We start from the raw sequence: 19596 nt of genomic DNA, 5'->3' as shown, positions 1-19596 counted from the left end.
ATGTAGTAGTGAACAAATGTTATATATATATATATATATATATATATATATATATATATATATATATATATATATATATAAGAAAATGAAATGGTTATGCATAATGATGAATGCATAAGTAACATATCTTAAGCAATGTGAAGCACTGCTAAGCAAAGTTTACCAGTATTAAGCACATGTCAGTATAATTGCTCATAGCTTAGCACTGCTTTAACTAGCTCAATAGCTTTGCGTGGAGCTGCGCATCGCGCCAACTAGCGCAAACAGAACATGCTTGTGCTTAGCTGCGCACCACGCTAACTAGCACAACGTCGGGCAATGTCGGGCAATGTAGAGCAAAGTAGAGCAACGTTGGGCAAAGTTGAGCAAAATCGGCTAAACACAGCCACACCTCCTAGCCGGTCTGGCCAGTAGTAAAATAAAAGGCAATGACAGGCCTCAAACCCGGGATACTGGGCACCATCATCACAGTACTGAACCACTAAGCCATGACAGCTTTTCATATGCATGCACTTTCAACACACACATACATATCAATAGAAGTTTACCCATTGCTAGGCAGGTGTGCTTTCAGCTGAGTTTCTTCAAAACCAGCCAATCACAGATAAGTATGGGAAATGAGGCATATTTAAGCTCCATAGGTGGGAATACTTGCCATAACTGGTTGTAGCTCCCATCTACAGTCAGCATGGCCGGTGTTGGAGAGGGCTCTCAATTTCCAGCGCAATGTTGGGGCATTAAGGAGTCAAAAGTAATGGTTTGGCTCCACATCCATAATCATGAGGAGAGACTCCTGCAGGGCCAGTTCCAAGGCACCCAATACAAAGCGGAAGCCTGGAACCATCTAGCTCATGATCTCACCAGTGCCACAGGCATCCCTCGCACTGGTGAGCAGGTCAGACACCACTACTCAGACCTGAAGAGACGCAAGGAGGACCGACTGAACCAGTGGCTACAGGAGGCCCGTGGGATGGAAAATGCCCCACTACTGAGTAGGTAGCCATGGAATGAAGTAAGTAAAAATTGCTATGGTAGTCTATATTATGGATAGGTATGTCTCAATATCACTTCATTTACTTCACAGCTGCAGGTGTCTATGCTGCGAATCAGCAAGCCTATGCAGATAGGCTTCTAAGGCTGCACCACCAGGCAGGTTAGTAATTATTCTGCATGTATTGTTATATAAAATAAGTGAGAGAGCCTGAGAAAAAGTGTTGTAGCCCAATAATAAAGGTATATTAAGTCTTGAATAACTTCCCTGCATGTACTGTTTTATAAAATAAGTGAGTGAGCCTGAAAAAGAGTGTTGTAACCCATTAATGAAGGTGTAAGTCCTGAATAATTTCACTGCATGCACTGTTTTATAAAATAAGTGAGAGAGCCTGAAAAAAAGTGTTGTAACCCATTAATAAAGGTATAATACTTCTTGAATAAGTCTTCTGCATGCACTGTTATATCAAAAAATGAGAGAGCCTCTGGAAAAGTGTGGTATGAAATCAATAAAGGTATAATACCTGGAGTGTGTCTGTGTCACTTTCTTTGATATGTTGTTGTACTCTTGCATTATAGAAATACTACTGTTGCATTAAGCGCTGTCAACCCACACTTGGGCAGGCCCATATAAAGTGGATGGAGGGAGTGCCAGTAGCTGTTAAGCATATATACAGTCCTCAACTGTTGGTTCATGGCTGGCATGCACAGGTTAATCTGGCACATGGGTAGCTTGTTATTGTGTTCCCCAGAAATGTCAGTGTGCTGCTAGACATGTAGGGGGCTGTTAAATATAACTGATAATGTCACCTGAACACATCTAGATATGTAGATATATAAATATAAATGTAATATATAAATACATAGCAGTAACATCTGAATCCTGGACAGTTTGTACGTCAGATACAAGTCAGGTATATAAAGAACTAGCAAAACCCATATCACAATTTAACGGACATTGCCTAGTGTAATAATACATGTAGGGGATATATACCCGCAGTCAATAGGAATGTAGTGTAAACTAGAAGTATATATAACTTGTTAATGGAGGCAACTTTTTACACCCTACTGTATGTGTATAAACAATGCAATTCCACACCTCAATGGGTATGTCTAATCTCAAAACATTTGTTGGGACATATGCCCTATTGGTTAATAAATATCTGCATTTACTTTGATGCATGTGCCCTGTTCAAATATCACAATCTTGGTGGCCTGTTGCCACCAATTATACCTGCATGCTGTTAGAATGTCCACCGTTGTTCTATATATGCATGTGTTATCCTTGCTGTTCTACTGTTGGAACTCTGGTGTGTTGGGTTAATGGGAATACTACTATATGCTTTTACAACTAATTTGGAATGCTGTTGGCTGTTACCAACCCATATTGTCATTAAATCCCCATAAACATAGAACGTATGGGAAGGCCAGTCCCAGCGGACCCACCTATCCTACCTCAGCTGGCGATGGCACCTGGCAGCAGCAAGTCTGGTGCCCAGCCCGGGACCTCCTCCTCCATTGGGCTTGTGCCACCTTTGGGTGGAAGCTCTGCAGGGGATGGGGCTCGTCCCCCCCTGTGCAAGTGTGGGTGGAGGAGGGCCTCCTCTCACCCTCCAACTGGTCCGGGCTGTGGTGCATAGGGAGATCCAGCGTTCTGTCACTGATCCTCTATGCCAGTTTGAGGCACGAGTGGCATGACTCATGGGTGAGCCTGCCCCTCCTATGCAGCCCCTAGCACAGCCACCCTCTGGGCTGTGAAAGTGCAGTGGTGACTGCCCATGGGTGGGGATCTCAGTTCCACTGTCCCCATCTGTGGGCTCATGGGCTTGAAGTTTCCAAACATCCTTCCCCGTCAATGTTTTTCACCCCCCACATGTGTCATACTCCACCCCTGTATGCATCTTGTTTGTCCTGTCTGTTTACCTTCCCTACCTACCTCCCCAAATATACCTACATCCCTTACCCCACATTCCACTCTCACCTGGAAAAAGGAAAAAAAAGGGCAATCTGCTCCTAAACAAAATTATGCCCCATACATAGCTGCCCATTTTGCACACATGTCTGCTGGACATATAAAATGTAATTTAATTGGCAGTACAACATACTTTGTTGTCCTCACCCCTCTCTCAGGGGTGGAAGGTTTCATATTTCCCTCCAAAATTATTGCATATGCACAGCTGTTGCTGTAAAAGGAATGGGCAGCTATGGTCTTTCCCTACACCCGTCCTGCACATACCGAGCTGTTTTCCCTACTGTCTTTCCCTCTTTGTGCCCCTTTTTCACCACTGTCCTATCTCCCTATTTTCTTTTCTTTCAAAGAAATGAGCGTGAGGGTTAGCGGGGGTAAGCACTTTTAAGCAGTAGTTAGCGGATTTGTGCGAGTGTGCGCTTGTGTGTGCTTAGCTAAGCATTGCTAAACTTTGCGCAAACCCCGCAAATCCGCTTACAACTGCTTAAAAGTGCCTTAATCACCCTGCATGTGAGGGCCATTGTTCTGCTCAGCAGCAAAATAAAACACCTCTGTCAGTCTCAAACCCCAGACCTTGGACACACTAGACTGCATGAAGTACCTCTAAGTCACAGTAGATATACAGCAGGTTGTTGCTGAAATAAATATATCATGCATCAGAATGAGTGAATGTAAAGGAAAAATAGGAATGCCATAACACAAAACCTGTTCTGTGGAACTTTACCAGCAGTTGTTGAGGAATTGCATTACATGACTGTGATAAGAGAACCAGCCATTCTAGCAGTAAATGATGTTACAGCAACACTTTACAACCCCCACACAGTATCATAGCAGGACAAACACTGGCATATCTGACTAGGGCAGAGGACATACATCCCAACTGTGACTACATATTAGGGATGTCCCTGATTTTGAAACATGTTAGCTGTGTCCCTCTGAATCCCCTGAAAAGTACTGACGTTAGGCAGAAATGTGGGGTATTACACCTAATGAATACTGACAATATGTAGGAGTTAGACGCCACTTGTACTTCAGGAAAGGTGTAGTAATCCATATGCACTGGTTCTCCTGAAGTCTCCACTTACTGTCGCTAATATTTTGAAGGTGTACCTCACTTTTACCTACCTTTACCTCACTCTGTTCAAATATGTACCTGAGTGTTTCAGAGGCCTGGCCGAGGCAGAAACACAAAGGCATATCAGCTTTTCTGCCGTTACACACTGTGCAAATAGCTTTGGAAGGAGTTCCACAAGCATACCCTTATGTAGGAGTACAACACTGAAATACCAAAGGATGTAGCCATGTACTGGTAGCAAATGACTGTAACAATGCCTTTGTACCAGTGCTGAAAAGACCTGTGCATTGCAAAGACAGAGAATAACAACCTAACGTCTGGCTACCATCTGGATAGATCCACAGTTGGGAGCTATGCAGACAGACTACTTGCCTTGCTAAACTAACAGGTACACAGCAACCATTTCAGTCCAACAAGATAACATTCACACAATAATACATAATGCTCCCTGTATGTCTGCATCCCCACCCAAATGTACAATATACCTGTGTGTTCAGGGTCTACCAAGGATGTAGGTAGGCATACTCAGTACTGGAATTGTCCAGTTTTCTTGAGCATCCTGTGCTAATGTCAACAATAAAAAAGCACAAACTGTGCAGAAGTGAGTACATTAATATTCACAGTATAGCAGTTCACAAACAGTTCATGTGCCAAATGAATACATCTCAATAACTACTTTTGTATGGCAGTTAATAGTATAAGTAGAAAAGAAAATACGTACTCCCATGTATCTTGTGTTAGCATTTGTAGGGGTGAATACAATTCTACACTGACAACTGTGTACTGGAAGTGGCAACATTCAGGTCTGAGTACAACATTTAAATCACTGATTACATCCCTAGCTTCAGATATAAGAACTATACCAACCTTCTGACTTACACAACGGTGTCCACAGCAAACAAGCATGGGACCACTTTGGAAAGCTGAAAGGGCTATGCCTACCTGACATAGCAATTTATACCATTGGGCTGCTATGACAGTGAGTACTGCAATTACCACACAGCAGGCTGCATGAAATTACCAAATGGTGGCCACCAATTGGTGCAGAGGCCATCACATGCACATGTGCAGATACCTATAAAAGCAGGCTGTACTTGCTGGCCACACATGCAATCATTCCATTGCAGAGATTGAGAGAGAGAGACAGAGACAGAGAGAGATACACACCAACCCACATAGAACGAAAAAAAAAAAAAAAAAACACACAGAACGTAATACTACCAACACATACAAAGGAAAGGTATGTAACAGATATGTATTTACTGGCATGTAGTAGATGTATTTGGAGAGTACTCTACATACTTTTAAACATCCATATGTGGCAGCAGTACATATATATGCACAGATGCCCTGCATAACTACTGCCATGGAAAAATCAGTGTGTAGCTGTGTGCAGTGGGACATAACTGTGACATATGTAGCTCAGCATTAAATGTCAAACATCTGATCCATGTTATCTGTGTTCTGTACAGTAGTTTGGACAATGGCTGTTTGGGGGAGTAGCGCATACAGCTATATAAACATGGATGTGACAGAGTAACACATGGATGATAGTCATATTAATGTGTAGCTTAGTACTGGCAACTGCTGTACCAGGCTAGTGTGCTAATCTAGCATTTGCAGCTATATATACACCCTCTAATATCACCGTGTGCTCACATGTGACACCTGTTCATGTTGCAGCAAGGGCCAACAGGTCAGCCGTGAGGTCCAGGGACTTACAACAGTGTGGACCTTGTGTGCGTATGGGACACACAGACGGAGAGATATATCTGTGTCAGATATATTAGCACCTGTACATGTATATAGAGCAAGGGGCATACTGCAAATGTTTGTGAAAGGAAGTCATATATATGTTGGTGAAGGTTGTTATGTGCATATTTGAATGTAGGTAGTAGTGTGTGGCAAACAAGATAGCATACAGTGCTGATATATGACATATGGTGGTTAAACACTGTGGGTGTGATTTGTTAGCTTTGCAGTGTTGCAGCCAGTGAGGCCTGCAAAAGCCACATGGGCTGAGAACACTTCAATGCATTTCGCACAAGACTGTGCAATATCATTACATAACTGTATACCTCACATCCTTCGCATAATTGATATTCCCACCATGAAAGGTGGACTGTATATGTGCCTATATGTATATCTATATGTACACCAATGGATGTTTATATGTATGTGTGTATATATATATATATATATATATATATATATATATATATATATATAAATATATATATATATATATATATATATATATATATATATATATATATATATATATATATATATATATATATATATATATATATATATATATATATAGAGAGAGAGAGAGAGTCATATTTACTGCGACAGATGCCTGGTGACAAAGCCATGGCCTCAAGCTCAATGTCGAAAATGCATTGGCATCTCTTTTGCTAAAAACTCTGTACCCATGAACTACCACATAGGTGGTAGTTGACTTAACACCAAAAGTGTGATAAGAGACCATGGGACACAGGTGGAAAGTAGTCTCCCCTTTGATAATCACAGTGCCACACTAGTCATGTAATCTGTCTACGTGGCACACCTCATCACAAAAGGTGTGTCATCCAGGGGAAAAAGAGGTCAGTGTCCCCCTCTACTCATCACTCACAAAACCCATTATAGAGTACAATGCCCCTTCTGGTATGAACCTCACAAGGCATCTACAGCAACTGGAAAGGCCACAGACATACCTCACAAAGAGTATTACTGGCCTCAAACAGACGCCCTATGCAGACTGTCTCACAAAACCACAGCTAGGCTGTGTCGCATACCGCCAACCCAGTGGTGACCTCTGCCTAACATACAAAGTTATATCAAATCCAGAGCTGTTGGACATGCTCCACGTAAACAGATCACAAACCCTCTAAACCTAAACCTTGTCACCTCAATAAACAGAAAATGCTGGGGGTATAGATTCCTATCTCAGAGACATCCCATACTCTGGAGCAAACTAACTATCAATAGCAAACAAAGCTCCTCAGTAGCACTCATCATGAATAGTCTTGATGATTGGATGGGAGAAATACACCCAGGGAATCAACTCTGTGGCTCTGCTTGACAGGGGCACATGAAATTAAATTACTTGGGTGTCAAAGTCCAGGGTACCATCTGGCTAGGCTCCTATAGGCCCTAGGGCCAATAGCCTATTACCTACCTATGAACCAATACACACCCACATTTACTTGTTGCAATAATTTCTATGTGAGGTTGACTGAGTGTGATGGCGAATGTGTTGGTGAATGTGTCTCAGTTGTGTATACGTGGGATAGCTTAGTGGGAAACTGTTTCTGTCATGGTATTATGTGTGCTAGTTCTGATCCCAGCCAAATATGTGTATGCTATTGTTAGCCAGAAAATTCAGTATGGCATACGGTCTGACGTAGTCCCTTGGTGTTAACTGGGGTGTGCCATTGGAGGCTAAAGCAGTACATGTATGCTCATTGATTGGTACTGCTGGTGAATCCAAATCCTGTATGAACTGTAGTACTACCTGAAGCTGTAGGCCTAAACAGCACAGTATGGTGTATGTCCACATTGCTTGGAAACACTGTTTTGTGTGTTCCCTGTAGTCCTCACAGATTACATACCTCAGGCATAAGGGTTTGTAAGTACTGACACACAGTACTGTATGGTACACACGCAAACCTCATCTGGGTAGCCATATCTCTGTGTCCCATATGTATGTCTGATGTGTGTGTGGGTATGCCTGTAACATGCCCTCGGTCACATGTATGTTACAGGATATAAGTGCGTACCTAGCAACATGTATAGTCTAGTACAGCTGTATGCCACCTATATTCATGAATGTGCACATATTTTAGGCAGGGGTTTGCCATCAACAACTAGTGTGGTATACTGGGAATACTGTAACTGGACTTTACAATCATTGCAATGGATGACATATTTCTTTATGCATTAGCTTGATATATACTTCCTGTGGCTAGGTGGTGCATTGTGTTGCATACAGTGTGCCATGTAATGTTCTATAGTCTTACATAGTGGTTTCTCTTTGTTGCTGTGCAGGAAATGGTTTCATATATAGAGTGTGCCAGGCACTGTCAGGCAGTTGTGGGTTAAGCACTGATATGTGGTATTGAAAGTGTGTATCCTCTGACAGACAATAGGTTGCTATTTATGGCAGTTCAGTGATATCTGTACTGTAGAATGTTAAGTGTGCCACATGACTTGCTCACACATATTGTTTCATTGTCTTCCAGGGTCATGGCCCACCATCGCAACCCATCCTATAGTCCAGCAGAGGATGAAATCCTAACATCCAGTCTAGTGCAAATTTACACCCTGCTATTCTCAAGAACCAGCCAGGACCAGCATGAGCGGACTGCACTGTGGCAAGATGTTGTCCGTAGGGTAAATGACATAGGCGTGCATAACCGGACATATGAGCAGGTATGCCATCACTGTAGTGATTTACTTAGACATGTCCGGCAGCATGCGTCTGATGTCCATAGGCAACAGCTTGCCACAGGTGGTGGGGTTACCACCCATTCCCCCTCACCAGAGTGGAGGAGCTGCTCCTGAGCCTGGTGGCTCCCGGCCAACAACAACAACAGCAGACATGTATCATCATGGAGGCCGGAGCCCCCCAGCAAGTTCACATGGACCATGCAGGTAACATGGCATATCTGTAGACTACTGTTATCTCTATTGGTAGATTATGCATATGTGAGATGTGCACTGTGTAGTTAGAAGATGTGGAGCCTGGTGTTGTGCAATACTGATAATTTGGAACATGATCTCTAGGCCTGTTACTTCAACCATTGTACTACTGTAAGACTGCAAACCCACAGTAGCACTGCACAGTTGTTGCCACTGACAAACTGTCTCATATCCTTGTAGGTCCCTCTGGTGTGACAGCAATGCAACAGACCCATGCTGGTGAGTGTGTTCTACATTTAATGTTGCAAATAATATGTGCATGTCAATGTGCATGTCATAGGTGAGGTGTAGGCCATGTACGCATGTAACACACCGATGCATAATGCATGCTGTGCATGTTTGCTGTGAGACTATGCACATCTCAGTAATGTGAGTAGTTGCCTCAGACACATGCAGTACACACAGCATCGCAAACAATTGTGGATACACTGTAGTGGACATTGGATAGGCAGAGTCGATACACATGCACACAACATACACAACTTTGTCATATGCAGTACATGTTAATATGCTACACATGGTGTATTCAGACACCCGCTGTAAGGTCACACTCCAGTATCCCAAATGTCATCAACACAGCACACATAATATACCTGAGGGGTAGAGGCCTATCATGGGGCAGTGCGACACTCTTCAACACACAACACATTCATGTTAGGCAATGCTCCCTATTGGGCACCTTACAAACCCATGTATCAACTGGCTGTGAAATGGTGAATGTAGCCATGGTAATGCGGTTCAGGTAGGCCTGATAGGTGCCGGTCTGGCACACATTAGTAGCCTTGAGTGACCACATGCTGCTGTATGATGATGGCTCATGGTACTACACCCCATCCAGTTACAGTAACCACAGTACTACACATAGCATTCATTGCTATACACCTCAATGTTGTGTATGTGCAAACATATGCACCTATACACAATATGCATAGCAATCACCATTTGCACAAAGTGACACATATATGTCTTGTAATGCTATTGAGTGTATAGGTCACATGACACACATTGTGTATGTGTGATGTTTACTGTTGCAGTTGTGTCGTAGCATGCCATGTCATGGCTGGCACTGGCATGTCCACAATATGTTCTACACTAACCATAACTGCTGTACAATGGCTATGTTGAGCAATGGTATTCCATCAGGTATACACGCACCACTCATCCTGTGTCTGTACATAGCATGCATTATTTAAACCTGTGTCCACAATTAACTGCTAAAGACACAGATGCTCTAATCAGTACTGGATAACTATGTGACACACAGATAAACATCCAGCCATGGTGTTTATACCTGTGAGTGATGGTGCACAGCACATTGAAGAGCTTGTAATACTTGCACAGCAATGTTGTGTCCATGTACACATTGCATTCCAGGGTGAGGCCAATCACTGAACAACAACACACATGCATCAAAGCCATGTATACTGTTATTAGCAAGGACTGTCTACACTCACACTGTATGCTATTGAGCAACACACGTCCTGCATGCTGACACATGTGATATGACTGTTTAGCTTGTAATACTGTACCCCACCATCAACCGCTATTGAGTATGTTCTGGATTGCTGGTGGTGTGTGCGTGTGTGCGTGTGTGTGTGTGTGTGTGTGTGTGTGTGTGTGTGTGTGTGTGTGTGTGTGTGTGTGTCTGCTTTAGTGAGGAGTGTATTTGTGTGCATGTGTGCATGTGTTTATGTGTGCATTTGTTCATGTGTGCATGAGTGCATATGTGCATGTGTTCATGTGTTCATATGTGCATGTATGCATTTGTTCATATGTGCATGTGTGCATGTGTTCAAGTGTGCATTTGTGCATTTGTTCATGTGTGCATGTGTGCATGTGTTCATGTGTGCATTTGTTCATGTGTGCATGTGTGCATGTGTTCTGACATCATGTACAGGTCGTAAAGTGTGTTTCCTGTCTTCCTCTCACAGGTGCTGAGGTTGGGCTGGTTCACTGCAGCAGGCAACCTGATGTCACTGACACAAATAGTGATAATGAAGATAGGTGTGTTGATGCACAGGCATGTTTGTCAGGGTCTGTCATTGGGCCACCAATCGACAGTACACCGGTGTCCACCCTATCCATGCACGCAGTCATACTGCCAATACATCCATCATCACCAATGCCCTTAGCTGAGGGACAGTGTACAGTCAGCAATGGCCAGGACAGTGTGGTATCTATGGCACATGCATCCAGACACAGCAGCCACACCCAGAGGTCTGGAATTGTACCACATAGGCAGATGTCCAGGGGTTCTCTTCGGAGCACTGCTGGTCATCATGCCCCTGGCAGATGTGCCACAGGTCTTACAACCACATGCATGTTCCAGGCTGTCATGGAGGCACAGGCACGTATGGAAGAGTACACCAGACAGGGACTAAGGGCACAGAGGACACATAACACTGCTTTAAATGACAGTATCTGTGACCTAGCAGGTGCCATCCATAATTACACTAAGGTCACTGATAGACATTGGGTGAGACATTAGATGTCCTCCGCAATGTCATGTCCATGTGTCAGGACAGTGTGGGATGGTTGAGACGTCAACATGGATGTATGCCAGCAACATCAGCAGCTGGCAGTCACTGCAAATGTCCCTCAAGTCACAGCTGCTACCGTAGTGCCAGTACCAGCCCCAGTAATGTTGGGGGTGGGCTGTCCATAGGCCTTCCTAGAAGACCATGTGCACGTGGCTCTGGTCAGTCCCAGCAGGGACCTGGGTCCAGTGCACATATGTCTACCTCTGAGGATAGTACCCAGTCTGGCTTAGTACCTGATACTGTCAGTAGCACCCCTGCCAGGCACAGGTACCATATCCTTGGCCAGAGACAGTGATCTGTAAAGCCTGGCAGGTACAGTCTGTGGCTGTCCCACACATCCCCATATATGGCAGCCACGTGGTGGAAATGCGTGCATGCAGACACACACACACACACACATAAACCAGACACCCAGGGCTAACACATACCCACACACATTACATCAACATTGGCCCATACCAGTACTCTTGGCCTTCAAACACACACATACATGTCGATTGTATGGCTCAATGTAGGCCTCTGGCAAACCAACAACACACCCTGTCCATATGATGAAACCTGTGCCACCTCCTGTCATCTGTAACATTGATGCAGGAACAGGCTAACATGGTGCTGATGCACAGGGTGAGTTTATAGCAGTATAGCAATGCTAGCATGTTGTCAGCAGTAAAGTGTAATGATATCCTTGAAGGTGTAGCTGAGCAGGCATGATGCATTAAAGCTATGATTGTCAATGTAGTATTGTTTACACCAGTGTTAATTCCAATAGTGTAATGTCCGCCACGTGCCACTTTGCTGATGTGTGTAGTATTGGCAGCATGTGTTAGAGAGTGGACAATACATGTGGGATGTGTGCAGCACAGGTTTGCAGGTGTACATTTGTGAACATGGTGGAGGTGCACTGTCTGCATGTACGTGCATAGTGGACACATGGGCAGGGTTACATGCCCTGTATTACACAGTGTTAACAATCCATAGTTTCTATTGGTGTAGGTATGCATAGTACTACACACATTTTGGAACTTGGGTACACATGTGTGTATGACATGGTTTGACACTGTGCTGTGTGTGATACTGTTACTATCTGTCATTGGTTTGCATTCTGGTAGTATACATAACCTCAACAGCCTGACCATAAACAATCGTTAGATGATGTCTTGACAACTGACACACAGATGTAGGACACACAGTAACATTTGTATCCTTCAGGAACTATACTATGCCAGTAACCAGTGGTGTTCACCTGCACCCATTCCTGGGACCACTCCTGTTTGGCATATAGCTCTCTTAGGTACAAGCAAACACAGTAGGGATATGTCCGTCCACATCTGGAAAGGCATACTGTGGCCTGTAATGCATTCTCTAGATGACACACACATCCTCCACAAGGGTATCATACAGACAGATACCTGTTGTCAAACCCATGCTGTAATGCTATAAACCAACTAGAGCATAGTCATCCATCTTTACAAAACATAGTATCCCCACAGTACCACATAGGTAGCAGCCCCCAACATGTTGAACAGGTACCAATTTGTACATACAGCCAAGTGTTACATCATCTCTCCTTTGGTAATCATGTTTCCAAAGGTATTTTGAAATCCCTCATTGAATCACATAAGCAATAAGGGGTCTGCATGCATATCCACAAAGGTTGTTGTACACCTATAATGAATAGCCATCATTGACAGACTTTGCTGCATTTGAACAGGTCTGAAATATACCTCAGGCATAAACCCTCACTCACACTATTCAATAGAGACCGTAATGAGTGTGTGTGACACGGATGACCTAGGCCAGGGATCACTGCAGTGGCTGGGCTTGTCACAAGCATACAGATGTGACCTAAGGTTTGAAAAGCAGCAGCACACTCTGGCAAAGATAATAGATGTGTTCATAGAGAAAGCAGGGTTCCCACCAATGAAATAATTGAGGTCACATGTACGTATATGTATTTGCCACACAGCTACCTGACGTGCAATGCAAATACTGTTGTCATTGTGATATGTCATACAGTAGTAAAAGCAAAACACACAACACAGTGACCAACTGTGTCACATACATAGAACACACACACATCTACCAAGTGAAGGATTCAAACCACTACCTAACTATTTTGGGATACTAGAGCAGTATGCCTTTACAAGACACACTATACACATTAGTGGGGGTTTTACTTTCCACAGATATATTTGTAGGATGGTGACATCATCTGACTTGACAAAGATAAGCATACCACTTTTAAGGTGTTGTAGTTGTCTCTAAAAAGGGTGCTCCTCTACAAGGAGATATACACACACTCTCATACAGTTGTCAAGTGCAGGATTCAAACCCCTGCCTAACTACTTTATGATATTAGAGCAGTATGCATTTACACAATGCGCTATACACATTACTGAGAGCTCTTCTTTCCACAGGTATATTTGTAGGATGGTGACATCATCAGACTAGAAAAAGTGGGTTACATTAGGTGACATTAGGTGAGCTACATAGAAGGAATTTCTAAACACTTTGGCAATGTGATCATAAAAGGAGAGTTTACTATCTACCTGGGTCCCCAGGGCCATAATTACAATTCTCCATAGATACTGGATTACCACCTATGTGGTAATTTGTGTGCACTTTGTTTTATCCAAAGGGGATGACTATGCATTCTTTAGCATTCTGCTTGAGGGCATTGTTTTGACACCAGGTATCTGTCTCTGTAAGACCCTTCTGGAGGATGTCTGTGTCAGCCGTAGAGTCAATTATGGACCACAGTTAGCAGTCAGCTGCAAACTTGTTCAGCCATACTCCACCCATGCTTGCCTGTACCTCTGAACAGTATCTACTGAACAGGTGGAGTCCCAGGAACAATACCTGTGGGATGCAATTTGTTACTGGTTTAGAGTCGGACATGGCACCCACAACTCTGAACATGTGTGTTTGATTTGTGAGCCAGTTGGCCACCCATCATGTGACATAGCTGTTAATGTTCAAGCTGGTAAGCTTGCCCATGATGCCAGAGTGGAGAATGGTGCCGAAAGGCCTTAGTGAGGTCCAGGTTGGCTGTGTGGACTACTTTCACCTCCATCTATGTCCTTGGTAACTGTTTCAAATAAGTCAAATAGGTTTAGGAGCCAGGATCTACCTTTAACAAAGCCATGTTGGGTAGAGTCCAGTGTCTGAAGGTCACCAATGTCTCTGTTTATGGGTTCCATGATAATTTGCTCCATAGCTTTGCAGACCAGGCTGAGTAGGCCTCTAGGCAATGGTTTCCTGGTTCTGTTGTGGCACCCCCTTTGTGGAGCTGGATGACTGTTGCTGTATGCCATTCTATGGGTACATAGCCTGTGGTAAGGTTGAGTCTGGACAGTAAATGTAGGTGTAGTTCCTTTTGGGGTTGGTGTAAGTCGCAGCCTGGGACACCATCCAGTCACATTGATGCTGTGTTCTTAGCTTTGGAGAGGGCTATTTTTACCTGCATGTCCATGAAGTCTGGTGCTCTGCATTCTTCTGGGATGGACACAGGCCCTTTTGGGGGTGATGGGGGGGGGGTTTGCACTGAACTTGTCTCCCAGGATGTGGGCAATGTAAGTTGGTTCAGTGTATCTTTTTGCCATTTTGCAGTAGCTGACAGCATATTTGAGAGTTGGCACCTAAGTGTTTGGTATAGCTAACAAAGGCTTTGTGGTTGTTATTCTTACATTCCTTGGCAATTTGCCTTTAGAAACTGGCCTTGGATTATTTTATGAGCGATCATTGTTTCTTCCTAATAATGATCAGTGATGCTTTTCCTTTTGTGAAGTTTGCTCTATCATGTGTTCATTTTCTCCTTCTGTTGTATAGCTTATTTATGTGCAATGACCACCAGACTGGTTTCCTATTTTTGGAGGAGTGCATCTTGGTTTTATTTGGGATGTCTCAATCCATGCATCCTTGTAGATGCTCATAGAATGCACTTGTAAATAATATGGCAGATTGTATAGCATTATCCTATAGCAAGGGGGCTTTGGAACTTTCCACTTTGGTCTTGGGAAGTGTGCAGTTTGCTTTTGAAGATGTCTTCACAGTGGTTTCCTTGGGGGGGGGGTGTCCAGTGTGATTACTTTATTATCTGATATTACCAGTCATGGGTTTATCTCTGTTGTGGAACACTGGTACCCCATGTTGGTGATGATCAGGTACAGTATGTTGTCACCTCTAGTGGGCATGGTGACCAGCTGTTCCAGGGCATTTCAGTTTTTAAACTCTAGGAAACATTGGGCAAAGGACGTTGTACACGAGTAATTCTCCCACTCAGTGTTTGGGTAGTTGTAATCTCCTCATATAATGGTGTTTGATAGGACCTTTATATTTTCCTGAAACAAGGTAGGTGATCTGTAGCAGGCTACAATCTGATAAGCAGCTTTGCCCAATGTTGGCTGCACTTGCATGATCTACAGGGCCTCATGCTGTGCCACTAACCTGAAGGTGTGGGTATCCATAAGGTAAATGGATACACCCCTTCCTTTTGTATTACACTCTGGGTTTTGGGGCCTAAGATCAGAGGGATTGTGAGTGTTTTACATGGAGCATGTCCAACAGCTCTGTGTTAGACATAGCTTTGTGTGTTAGGCAGAGATAACCTCTGAGTAGGCGATATGCGAGAGAGTACAGTTGGAGCATTTTGAGATGGTCTGTGTATGGCATGTATTTCAGGCCGCTTATGCTCTTTGTGAGGTATTTCTGCAGGCTTTCCAGTTGTTGTAGATGTCTTGTGAGGTACATAGCAAAAGGGGCATTGTACTCTATTATGGATCTAGTGAGTGATGAGTAGAGGGGAACAATGTCCTCTTCTATTCTGCATGAGACACCTTTTGTGATGAGGTGTGCCATGTAGAAAGATTTCCTGACAACTGTGGGGATGTGATTATCACAGGTGTGTCCACTGTCCACTTGTGACCCAAGCTGTCTTATCACACTTTCAGTGTTAAGTATACTACCGCCTATGTTGTAGTTCATGGCTATGGAGTTTTTACCAAAGGGGATGACAATGCACTTATTGGTATTGAGCTTGAGGCCATGGCTTTGACACCAGGCATCTGTCTCAGTGAGGCCCTTTTGTAGGATGTCCATATCTTTAGTATTTACAATTTTGGCTCCTAGTTTGCAGTCATCTGGAATCTTCATTGGCCACAGACCTTCCATGTTAAAGTTTACTTCAGAGATGTAGATAAAAAACAGGACAGGACCCAGGATTGAACACTGTGGTACTGCACTCGTCAGTGGTCCAAAGTCATAATTGGAGTCTGCTACTTTCACAGTGTGTGTTCTGTCAGTGAGCCAGTTGGCAACCCATCTTGTGACATAGCAGTTTATACCCAGGCTAGTGGGTTTATCTATAATTCCAGAGTGGGGGATGGTGTTGAAAGCCGTGACAAGATCTACATAGGCTGTACGAACCACCTTACCCTTGTCTATGGTTCTGGTGACTGCTTCAGTGTCGTCTATCAGGTTTAGGTGACATGATTTGCATTTTACAAACCCAACATGGTTGTGGTCCAGAGTTTGGAGTTTACCAATGTCTTTTTTTAGAAGTTGTATGATGATACATTCCATGGCCTTGCAGAGCAGGCTCATCAGGCTAATGGGGTGTTAGTTCCTGGGGTCCATGGTGTCTCCACCCTTGTGTAGTGGGATAACCATCACTGTGCACCATTCAGCAGGCACAAAGCCTGAGGTGAGGCTATAACTGAACATGGTAAGTCAGTGTGGTGCCTGTTCCTTCTGTAGTTTGTGTAGAACACAGCCTGGGATGTTATCTGGTCCCATGGATGCTGTGATACTGGCTTTGGAGAGTGTTTTTTACCTGTGCAGCCGTGATGACAGCAACTTTGCAGTCTTCCATTATAGAAATGTGCTCTTTCATGGGTGAGAGGGGGGTAAAGATAGCACTGATTCTATCTGCCAGGATGCTGGCAATATCAGTTGGGTCTGTATATTTAGTGTCATTGAAATGTAACTCAGAGCAGATCTGAGTGTTGCCATGACATGGACCTGTCTGTTGGGCAGAGATCTCCTCAGTATGCAACAGAGTACAGATTGAGTTAAATTCAGTCTTGTTGCATGGGGCAACTGTTTGAGGCCAGTAATCCTCTTGTTGAGGTACTTCAGTGGTCTTTCCAGCTGCTGCAGGTGACTAGTCAGATTCATTGCAAGTGTGTTGTGGTACTCTCTGATGGGTCTGATGACTGATGAATTGAGGGAACCTCCTTTGACCTACATGCAAAGACCTTGGCAGTTTGTGGGAACACATAGCATGATTGTCTGACCACTTTGTGAATGTGTTTCTGGAAGTAGAGATGACTATCCATATGTTTCCATAGATCCCTTATTATCACCTCCATATTTAGGGTGTTGGCACCTATGTGGTATTTGTATGACTGTAGATCAAGGCTATAATTTTGACACCACATCTGTCTGACTGAGACCCTTTTTAAGGATGTCTCTGTTGTCCCAAACATCGATTATGACAACTTTTTTGCAGTCATCCACAAACTTTGCTAAACATAGCCCTCGTATGTTTGACTATATTTCTGAAAAGTATACACCAGACAGGAGGGGTCCCAGGACTGAGCCATGGGGGACAGCAGTTGTTACCAGCTTGAACAGGAGACCACAATTCTTACCTTGTGTGATCTATCTGTACCCCAGTTGACAAGCCATCAGATGACATACATATTTATGCACAAGTTGTTGATTTTGTGGATACAACATGTGTCTGGGATGTTGGAAAAGGGCTTTTCAAGATCTATGTGGGACATGTGTAGCTCATGTCATTGATGTATGTCCTGGGTGACTGCCTTGAAAACAGTCTAGCAGGATTGGGAACCATGGTCTGCCCCTGACCAAACCAAAATTGGTAGGATTGGGTGTTTGTAGGCTCCCAATAGCTCTGTTTATGAGTTCCATCATGATGGACTTCATGGTTTTGCAGATCAGGCTTAATAGGCTTACAAGACAATAGTTCCCATGGTCTGTTGTGCACCAACACTTGTGGAGTATGCCAAACGTTGCTGTAACACATTCAACAGTTTCATATCCTGTACAGAGGGTGAGACTCAACAGACTGTTAAGGTGCAGGGTCTGTTTGTTCTGGAGTTCACTTATGACACAGCTAGGGAAACGATGTAATCCCATAGACACTGTGTTTTCAGGTTTGGAAGGAGCTGTTTACCCATTTTATATGTGATATCTTTGCTTTCACAATCTCCAGGTATGATGATAGGGCCTTTTGTCAGTGAGAGGGGGGTATGTATGTATGAGCCTGACAAGATGTTGGCAATGTCAGTCATTTACAGTTTGCACTGACTCAGGACATATATGAGTGTACATTGCTATTTATGACATAGTGGAAGGAAGTATCATGGTGCTCTATGGACTCCTTCACAGATTATTTTGCCAGAACATGGATTGGATAATGTTTGGAGTGCACATTGTATATTCATGATACTGATTGCAGGTGTATTGATCTTCTTTGCTTGTTCCCTTTCTGTGAACAACTTAAGTACTTGTGGTACATAGTTTGATTATGACAGGGTTCCAATATATTATATGTGTCTGGTTTCATATAACTGTGTGCAAAAGGCAGGACTGGTGAATAGTGACAGGGTCCTGGGGTAAAACATATGCAACTGCCAGATATGTGTGGCCCACTGCTGTACTAAGACATGGCCTAAGTGTGTGAGCATGCCCAGTATGACCTTTCAGTATGTTGTTGCCTGACATTTGCTTCGTTTATTTAAGTGTGTGAGCATGCCCAGTATGACCCCTCAGTATGTTGCTGACTGAGATTTGCTAAATTTGTTTGTGTGTGAGCATGCCCAGTATGGACATATATACTATATGTGTTTGAATAATCAAATTGATTTTTACTTCGGGGCTCACCTTAGTGTTGTACATCGACAGGAAGCATACTGTGCCTGCAGGGCTACCATGAGTCATTTTGCATAGAACTTATCAACATTTCTACTTACAGGGGGACAGCTATTATTTGTACATTTCTACCCGGGGGCACACCTGATTGTTACTGTGGGTGTACATAGGATGAGGGGTTCACCTGACACTTATACACATTTGCTAGGCCTGCACTGCTATGTCAGGTACTCCATTTCCATCTGTACTGTTGCCTATCATACTGCTTTGAGGCATACTACTGTGCTACAGATCTTAGCTTCCAATTTCACGTATATTAGTTTGTGACTTCATAGCCTACCCAACCCACATCACACTGCCTGGCCTGCTGTTATCTGTCTGCATAAGCAATTGTGCTTAAATATGCTAAATAGTGGTAA

Source organism: Protopterus annectens, chromosome 5.part1 (genome assembly GCF_019279795.1).
Source record: "Protopterus annectens isolate FY-2018-M chromosome 5.part1, PAN1.0, whole genome shotgun sequence".
NCBI lineage: Eukaryota > Metazoa > Chordata > Ceratodontiformes > Protopteridae > Protopterus > Protopterus annectens.
Note: the sequence above shows the minus strand (reverse complement) of the source record.